Genomic DNA, 10,473 nt, shown 5'->3' with positions numbered 1-10,473 from the left:
TTTTTTCAAATGTATGCTTTTTCCCACACTTTGTGTGTTATTTTAATGGGTAAAAAAAAAAAAAAAAAAAAAAAAAAAGAATGTAGAGCAAAATCAATAAAAAGCAAAGTTCTACGAAGATTTTCACAGCAAGTCATTGAGCGGAGCTGAAAGTGCTGCTGGACTTAGGCTGAGAGCCCCGGCTTCAGAACCTGGCCCTGAGCTTGCAGGTCACTTCACTTTGCTAAGCTTCAGCTTATTCATCTGTGGGAAAGGGTAGAATAACACACATGCACTTGTGTGAAGATCAAATGAAAGAGCTTAATGAAGCAGAGGATTGGAGGAGAGCTTACTGTGGTGGTGGTTTCCTGAGTCTGAGCCAAGATTAATGGGATGTAGAGTGCTGCCATGTTTTCCTGGATATTGGCAAGGACCCATGGCTCTCCGCAGTGGTCTCAGAGCCACATGACCAGGGACACCTCTAGGCAGTTTCCCAGGTCTTACAGACAACTGCTGTCAATGCCAAGACACCAAGGGCCCTCTGTACTTAGGGAGGGTGTAGACACACCTTTATGTGTAGGTCAGCCTTGCAGAGTGTCACATTTTACCTCTGTGCCACCATCCTAAACACCGTTTATTCAACTCTGTTGTCCCTCTATATTGTGCTCCACTCTGGGGATACAAAAATGAACCCACAAACACAATTGCTTTTCTCATAGGTCTTACATCTCAGTGGGGAATACAAGCTCTGAACAAATCACCATAGGTGAAAGACACTCAATGGAAGAGAATCGAGTGTGAGGGGAACAGATCCCCAGGGAAATGAACCATATATGTGTGTACATGTGTATGTGTGTGTGGTCAGAGAAGTTCCACCCAAGAATACAGACTTCAGCTAAAGGCGTAGAGTAAGAGTTGCACAGAGAAGGGATGGTGGGGGTGAGGGAAGAACATGCTAAGTAGAGGAAATACCTCGTGCAAAGGCCCAGAGGCTACAGAGAACATGGCACATTTATGACTGATATGGATGAATCCTTACATAGCTGGAAAACCTGGTTATGGAAAAAATTAAATAGAATTTTCTGGGATCTCTCTAAAGAGTACCCAAAGATAAGAATTAGAATGTCAAAGGTTTTACCAGGGGCAGTCCTGAACATCAAGAGGATAGGAGAGTGAAGCAGGGAGGGGAAGGGGCCAATAAAGGCTGAGTTGTGAAGCAAATTACCATGGTGGACAACTGGGGACCTCCAGGTGCATGCCAATGACTTTGAGTTGTCAACAGATACCTCAGTTATCCCATCCAAAGGCTGATGGAGCTGGGGTATTTATACTCCATCTTCCACCAGTCATTGTTTGAGGGCTGCCTCCAAGGGGCAGGTATTCCCTGGTCTTCCATCCTGCCATACATAGCAAAGTGAGTCCCAGTTGCCAGAGACGTGTTGAAATGGAAGCAGGTGCTGCCCATTGGAATCTGAGCCAGTGTGGTCAAGGCAAAGGGATCAGGCAGGGCACCAATGTATCCCCTATCCACCCCAACCATCTCTGATGCTTGAGCGGGCCAGGGTCAGTTTGTGAAGACCTTTATGAGTTATTGTGAGAGATTCTGGATTCTTTCCTTTGGGGAACCACTATTGGGTTTTAAGCAGAAGTGAGGCATAACGAGACCTGCCACTTAGATCACTCTGGTCACCGGTGGAGAATGAACTGTTGTAGCCAAAGATTGGATACAGACAGAGCATTTGGGAGGCAATCGTAGCTCCCCAGGCAGAGATGACAGTGGCTTTGGGGCCAATTGGGTGGGGATGGGAGGAAGGAGTGAGCTGGAGAGAGGTTTAGGAGGCAGAACAGTTAGATTTAGCGAGAGTGCATCTGGGGAAGGGGGCAGCCCTTTTCCATAATATCTTCCTTATGGTAAATGGAACACAGGTGTCCCTGAGACTTGGCAAGTGAGGCTGTAATATTCCTGAGCCCCCCCACTGCCATCCTATACCTGATAGAACTCTGTCATCTGTTGCAGTCTTGCTGCCCACTCTTCATGGTACCTTCCAGGCTGCTGGGGCCAGCATAAAATATATAGCCCCTATGTTCCTCCTTGCCAGCTTTCCTTTTGCCTTGCCCATCCTGCTGTGCCTCGTAATAGTTGGCTCTGAGTGCCAGCTTCCGAACCAGCATTCTTGTCAAGGAATGTGGAAGCAGCCGAGCTAGGAAACAGGGGGCGGGTATGAACATTCCATTTACCATCTGTGGCTCAAGTGGGAACTGCGCTATTGCGAGCCAGGACCATCTCCGTGCGATGCAGATAAATGCATTTAGGCTGAGCTGGCAATGGGATGTCATCTGTAGGCTCGTGTGTGTCTCATGGGGTCACTGTCTTTTCTGACAGGAGGTCTGGAGACTACACTTTCAGATGAGGGGCTGGTGATTCAGGTTTGCTTCGTTTCCAAATCCAGCTCCTCTGCTGTTTTTTTGAACCCTGCGGAACACGAATTACCTCCACGCTGGGATTTGCAGCTCAAGAATGGTGTGGGCCCTGGCTAAACATCACAGTCACAGTCCTCTTACCTTTCACTGTGCTGTGCTCAATCTCCACCTACCAGTATCAGTGTCTCTGCCAGACCTTCTAGAATTCAAATTGCCCTCCAGTGGCAGACGAGAGTGTCAAGGAATTAGCCTGCTTTGAAAGCAGTCCTCAAGTAATGACTCTTGGGAGTTGGTGTATAAATACCTCAGCTCCCTTGTTTCTTTGTTCCTTGGGGATATTTCAGCTGAGGCTCAAAGAATTCCTGAGTAGGAGGGGAAAGGTATGTTTTGCACCCTTCCCCAAAGCCTCCTTGTAGGATTAAGCTCCCATTAAGTAAGTGATAGCTTACTTAATTGTATATCTTTATCTTTTTTTTTCTTTTTCAATAATTTGTCAGAGGCACAAGTTCTCACTGGAGGTGAAGAAGCACTCCCCATGGAAGACGGTCACACAGCAATTCCTTCTCTTCCGGTGCTCCTTCCTTTTAGAATCTTGGGCAGATATTAAGACATGCCTGGAATGTTTTTCAAGTTGCTGGGTCTGGGACACAAGCCATGCAGTCGGCTACCTGAGACCAGCCACATTAACCATGCCATTGGCCCAATAGGATACTCTTTATTGGCTGTATCTTCCCATTTCTATACTGGTGTTTCCTCTACTGCCTTTTTAAATTTTTTTAAAAAATTTATTTATTAGTATTTTAAAAATTTTGTCTAGAGAGAGACAGAGAGGGAAAGTGAGAAATCAAGCCACCAGGTCTAGGATTGGAGCTGCAGTCAGCCATGTGAGAGTCCAGCACCTTAACCACCATGCCATCTGCCAGATCCCTTCCACTTCTTAAATATACCACTTTCACTCAGTTCCTTGTCCCATATAGTGGAATTAGAAGAATGCCAACATACCATCCAAAGGCCCCAGCATGCATGAGTTCCTTTTTCCTTCAAGACCAGGTTGCCACCAGCCTGAATATAATATCAGACAGCCAAACAAACTCATAAAGCCAATTAGTTATATTGATGAGCAATGTTTATGGGTTCCTACAGATCAATCCATAAATATTATAAATTGCAACAATTTCTAAATAATGCCCTGTGACTAATGGCTCTGGTTGTAGTGGATTTTACCACTTTGTTGAGTACCTAATAGTCCTCAGCTTCACTGAGTGCTTTTGTGACCTCCAACAACATGATGATGACTCAGAGACCAGCTGCTTCAAGGTCAAAGAGCCTGCATTTCTAGCTTCTGTAGTGGGTGACAGGGATCCTGGTTTTTCACTGTTAGAAACAACTAATGGCCCAATCTGGTTTTATTTATTTATTTATTTTTTCTCTTTCTTTCGATAATGGAGCAATGTCCTCCACAGACTTAGGAAATAGCATGTATTCTGACTTCTACCTGTGGTATCAGAAGCCAATTCATTCAGTCATTTAATCAATAGATATTTATGAGCACTTTCTATGTGCCCAACACTATGCTGTATACTGGGAAGATACTAGCTAGGATAGGTTAGGCTGTGCAGTAGTAACAAGTAAACTTTGAAATCCCAGACACAACACAATGAAGTTGTTTTTTTTTTTTTTTTTTTGGTTGTTCTTGTTTTTTTTTTTTTTTTTTCTCGTTCACATTGCACATCCAGTGATGATCAGCAGAGGGTATGCCCCATAGACTTACGTAGGGACTCAGGCATGGACCTGAGTGGTAACTGCACATTTACCATATCCGCTTTTTTATACTTCAGCCCAGAAGTGGCGTGTGTCAGTCATGAGCCAGGATTAGTCACAGGACCTAACTACCTACCATTCATGGAGAGTTTGCATTATAGGAGAAGATAGGGATCAAATGATTGCATAAACAATGATTTAATATTAATCAAGATAAAGGCTACAAAAGAGAATTCAGGGTCTCGTGAGAGTATAAAACAGATCCAGTGCTTTTTAGACTGTCTGTCCAGTGTGGCTTCCCTAGGGAAGGGTTATTTTAAAAGAGACCCGAGGAATACATGGAAACTGGTCAGGTGGAGAGATGGAATGGGGCACTCACTTATCTCACAAAGACTAGTCAGGTTCTCCTTCCAAAGAACTTACAGTGTAGCTTGAAAGACAAGAAATGTATAGAAATAATAATATCAGTTAGTAAACAATGGCAGACTACATAGTTGAACAATTGCTGTGGTCAATGCCCTCTATGGGAAAGAGATAGAAATCACCCCCTGGGGGAATGGCCATGTTGAAATCCCTTCTCCTCCGTTCTTCTCTTGGGATTTTGAGCACACACACACACACACACACACACACACACACATCCCTGGTATGAGTTTCAAGCCACCAGATCCAGGACTAGAACCATGGTCAGCCATGTGGGAGTCCAGCGTCTTAGCCTCCATTGACACCTGCAGGCCCCTACATGATCTCATTTAATCCAACCTCAGAACAGGTTTAGAAACACACTTTCCAGCAAATGTCTGGACTTGAACTCATATGTGTGCCTGAAGTTCATGCTCTTTATTTCTATGTTTAATCATTCTGGAGTGATTGTTCAGTGACAGCAGGGTCTAAGAAGAGAATCACTCATTTTTAGGCTAATCTTCTGCCTTTCTAGTGAGTCACTAAATCTCCCTGGACCCCAGTTCATCATTAAAATGAGAACATTTGGCTGATTAGAGCTTTTCAAAAATGTTTTAATGTAGCGAAATATATATTTTTAAAATTCAATCTCCTCTGTAAAGTAGACAGGAATGGTTAGTAGCCTGGAGAGCCTCCCCAAACCTCATTATCCACTTCAGCAGTACCTGGGGCATCTTTGGGGAGCCTGGTATATGGTAAGTGCTCAGTAAACCACTGGACCAGCTAAGATTACTTCTGCCATCAAGTATATGGAATATTACCAGTATTATGATTAGCTGTGGATTTATTTATTTTTAACTTATGTTGCTTGAAAGATAAGGAGAGAAAGAGAGCAACCCCCAATGGGACATGGTCACACCACAATCCTTTTTCCTCCATTCCTCTTTCCCATTAAGATTTTGGGTATGCATGGATGCACGCATGTACACGTTCCCTGAGTGTTTTTCAATCCATCTGGGTTAGGATTTGAACTGTAGTTGACCAGGTAGGATCTGGCTCCCTTAACCACTGTGCAATAGAGCCAGCCTGCTATGGCTATTTAATTATAAAGATGGGGCCCTTTTCTTATGCCTGTGGTAAGTAGAATTCTTGCTTCCCCAATGTCCACATCTTAACCCTTGCAACCTGTGAATATTTTACCTTACATGGAAAAAGGGATATAGCCGATTAGATAAAGTTAAGGACTTGGAGGGACCAGCAGGTGGCATGGTGGTTAAGACTCTGGACTTCCACAAGTTCAACCAGACCCTGAAGCTTGAAAATCTCACTGGGTATGTGTATACATGTGCCCAAAATCCTGAGAGGAGAATGGAGGAGAAGGGATTGTGGTATGGGTATCCTCCATGAGGATGGGATGAGTGGGTGGTTTCTCATTCTCCTCTATATCTCTGCCCACTCCTACCCCTTGCAGTGCATGCTGCTGTGTGAAAGGAAGGAAGGAAAGAAGGAAGGAAGGAAGGAAGGAAGGAAGGAAGGAAGGAAGAAAGGAAGGAAGGGAGGACTTTGAGATAGGAGACATACCAGATTATCTGGGTGGGCCCAATGCAACCTAAAGAATTCTGGGGGACCAGCAGGTAGTCTAGTGGTTACTTCACTGGACTCCTCCTACATAGTCAACCGTGGTTCCAGTCCTGGGCCTGGTTGCTTAAAACTCACACCATGTGTGTGTGCCCAAAATTCCAAGAAGGGAATGGAAGAGAAGGAATTGCAGTGTGGCCATTCCCCCTGGGGGCGATTTCTCACTCTCTGTCTCTTTCTGTCTCTCCGGCAAATGCACGCTTCCTATAGTAAAAAATCTCTCTTAAAAAATAAAAAGAATCCTTGTAAGAGAGAAGACGAGTCAATGAAGGACTTGTGAAGACAAAGTCAGAGTTCAGAGTGAGAGAGAGAGAGAGTTGAAGATGCTGTCCTCCTGGTTTTCAAGATGGAGGAAAAGGCCACCAGGCTACAAGTGTGGGGAACCTCTAGAAACTGGAAAAAACAAGTAAACAGATTCTTCTTAGCACTTTCCTGAAGGATCATGGCATGGCTGACACCTTAATACCTTAATTTTGCCCTGTAAGACTCATTTTGGACTTCTGACTTCCAGAACTGTAAGATAATAAATCTGAGTTTTAAAGAGCTGCTGAGTTGGGATCAACAAATGGCATAATGGTTATATCACTGGATTCCCATGTAGTAGACTGCAGTTCGAGTCCCAGACCTGGAGGCTTAAGAATCACGCTGGGTGCATGTACATGTGCGCCCAAAATCCCAAGAGGAGAATGGAGGAGAGGGGATTATGGCATGGCCATTACCCCTGGGGACAGTTTCTCATTTTCTGTCTCTCTGTCTTTCTCTGTCTCTCCAACAAGTGAATATACTCTATAGCATCTGCCCACTCCTACCCCTTGCAGTGCATGCTGCTGTGTGAAAGGAAGGAAGGAAAGAAGGAAGGAAGGAAGGAAGGAAGGAAGGAAGGAAGGAAGAAAGGAAGGAAGGGAGGACTTTGAGATAGGAGACATACCAGATTATCTGGGTGGGCCCAATGCAACCTAAAGAATTCTGGGGGACCAGCAGGTAGTCTAGTGGTTACTTCACTGGACTCCTCCTACATAGTCAACCGTGGTTCCAGTCCTGGGCCTGGTTGCTTAAAACTCACACCATGTGTGTGTGCCCAAAATTCCAAGAAGGGAATGGAAGAGAAGGAATTGCAGTGTGGCCATTCCCCCTGGGGGCGATTTCTCACTCTCTGTCTCTTTCTGTCTCTCCGGCAAATGCACGCTTCCTATAGTAAAAAATCTCTCTTAAAAAATAAAAAGAATCCTTGTAAGAGAGAAGACGAGTCAATGAAGGACTTGTGAAGACAAAGTCAGAGTTCAGAGTGAGAGAGAGAGAGAGTTGAAGATGCTGTCCTCCTGGTTTTCAAGATGGAGGAAAAGGCCACCAGGCTACAAGTGTGGGGAACCTCTAGAAACTGGAAAAAACAAGTAAACAGATTCTTCTTAGCACTTTCCTGAAGGATCATGGCATGGCTGACACCTTAATACCTTAATTTTGCCCTGTAAGACTCATTTTGGACTTCTGACTTCCAGAACTGTAAGATAATAAATCTGAGTTTTAAAGAGCTGCTGAGTTGGGATCAACAAATGGCATAATGGTTATATCACTGGATTCCCATGTAGTAGACTGCAGTTCGAGTCCCAGACCTGGAGGCTTAAGAATCACGCTGGGTGCATGTACATGTGCGCCCAAAATCCCAAGAGGAGAATGGAGGAGAGGGGATTATGGCATGGCCATTACCCCTGGGGACAGTTTCTCATTTTCTGTCTCTCTGTCTTTCTCTGTCTCTCCAACAAGTGAATATACTCTATAGCAAAAATCTCTCTCAAAAACAAAACAAAAAACACTGAATTGTGGTACTTCATTACAACAGCAATAGGAAAGAACTCCATCCCTCTGAGACGAGAATCTGCCCCCACACCACAAATTGCTTATGTCTTCCCTTAATGGCCAATCAACTCTAGCTACCCTCTGTTGAGGGCCACACTGTGTCAGTCACTGTGCTTACGACTGTATTTCTCTTATCTCATTTGACACTCCAAAAAGCCCTCTAAGTAGAAACTGTCATGTGCATTTAGTAAAAATGAAGGAACTGGGTCTAAGAGGTTACATCACCAGCTTGAGTTCACACAGGTAGAAAGTGTGTGTGTGTCCATCCAGGGGTTTTGAAGCAAATTCAAGTGTGTTTGTCTACAAAAGCATGGCTTTGCTCTTCTGCCTTCAGAATACACCATTTCCAGAGAGTGCTGGCAAGACATTCAGACCCCAAATGTACAGAGCTTCATGCAAAGTCAGACTGCAAACTCACCCTGGCATAGGACATCAGTGTGTGGAGGGAGAGTGGAATTTTGCACCTTGCTTAATTTCATCTGGACTGCATGGTCCTTAGGAAGCTCAATTTTCTTCCCTGAAAATGGAGAAGAACAAAGCTCCCCACTGCTTCTTAAATTTCTTCTGGGACAATGACTGAGTCCTTGTCTGCTCAATGTGCAAAATTCTCCATTTGAAAGAAAGAGGGAGTGCAAAATGATTGCTCCTAGCTGGAGCACAGAATGAGGCTTATTAGGAAATACAGCCAACTCATCTGGTCCTTGTGAGTGTGGGGTCCTGCTGTGTGAATATTCATGGGGCTTGGAAAATCAGCAATTGAGCAAACAGATATAATTAAAACACACTAAAAGCAATAGTCACCGTGCCCCTTTCCAATGTGCTTTGCTAATTTCTTTTAGTAAATGGGATTTAATATAATTTTTAATATTCATTGATTAGTTCTGATTACAAAATCATGAATGCTTATTTTGAAAATGTTAGAAGATACAGAAAAGAGTCAGCAGAACAGTCATCTTAAATCCCACCAACCAGACCGAATCATGATCTACATTTTAAAGTATTTCTTTTTCCTATGATTCTTACCTCGATGAGATCAAGTTTATGTGTATTTTTTTCACTTAGTATGTCATAGATATTCCTCATATCATTTTAAAAATAATTTTAAATCAGAGGCAGATGGTGTAGTGGTAAAGAGCTTTTTCTTTGGGACCAGCTGGTGACATGGTGGTTAAGGCAGCTGGATCCCACATGGCCAACCACACAGTTTGAGTATCAGACTTGGAGACTTGAATAACTGGAGGAATGGAGGAGAAGGGATTGTGGTGTGGCCATTCTCCACATGGGAACTTTCTCTCTGTCTCTCTCTCTGTCTCTCTCTCCTTCTGGCAAATGCACATGCCCTCTAGCAAAAGCTTTTATCTTCATCATATTCAGGTTTTGAATCCCAACCCCACTACTTATGAACTCCACGATCATGGGCAAGCACCTAACACAGTGGTTGTCAACTTGTACATCCCCCTGAAACAAGAATCTACCCCACTCTACCGGTCTGTCCCCCAGGAACATTTGGTAATATCTGGAGATATTTTTGGCTGTCATAACTGGAAGAGGGATGGGAAACCCATCAAGTGGGTGGAGTCTAGAGATGATGCTAAATATCTTAGGTCAGCCCTTAACCCTACCCCCTCCAATGACAAAGAATTATATGGTCCCAAATGTCAAAAATCTGAATTAATCCTGACTTAACTTCTCTCAGCCTTAGTTTCCTCATGACTTTTCACTGCCCTGGGTTTAATGTGAGGTTTAAATGACAATCTGTTTGTACTTTGCAGAGTATTAGGCACACACTAAGTGCTCATTAAATGATAGCAATTATGAATTATGACTAGAGAGACCAGTAGTTGGCGTAATGGCTATGTCTCTGGATTCCCACATAGTCGGTTCAAGTCCCGGACCCAGTGGCTTAAACTCACGTTGGGTACGTGTGCGTGTGTGCCCAAGATCCTGAGAGGAAAATGGAGGAGAAGGGATTGTGGGGTGGCCATCCCCCCTGGGGGGTGATTTCTCACTTTCTGTCTCTCTGTCTTTCGGGCAAGCGCATGCGCCCCGTAGCAAAAATGTCTAAAAAAAAAAAAGTAAATTATGACTAGGTTAACAACACGAAAACTATTGTTATGTACCAGACACTTAGCTATGCACAAGAGATATGGAAGAAAATATTATGTATACACACTCTTCAATTTCTGCTTAGAGGCCATTCATTGTAAGAAACAACCTGTTTTCACTAGCTCAGGAAAGGGATGTGCTTGGGAATCTTGCAGACACAAAATAAAATATAGCTGAGTTTCATGGAAACTGGAAACACTAGGAACAGAGCAGCCCTCTTTGTTTCCTGAGGTGTACGTGTTGTCTCTGTGTATCTATGGTCTCTTTCTCTTGAATAGTCTTCTCTATCCATAATTCATCATGGCTGCTGGC

Source organism: Tupaia chinensis, unplaced genomic scaffold (assembly GCF_000334495.1).
Source record: "Tupaia chinensis unplaced genomic scaffold, TupChi_1.0 Scaffold000320_1, whole genome shotgun sequence".
Classification (NCBI taxonomy): domain Eukaryota; kingdom Metazoa; phylum Chordata; class Mammalia; order Scandentia; family Tupaiidae; genus Tupaia; species Tupaia belangeri.
Note: the sequence above shows the minus strand (reverse complement) of the source record.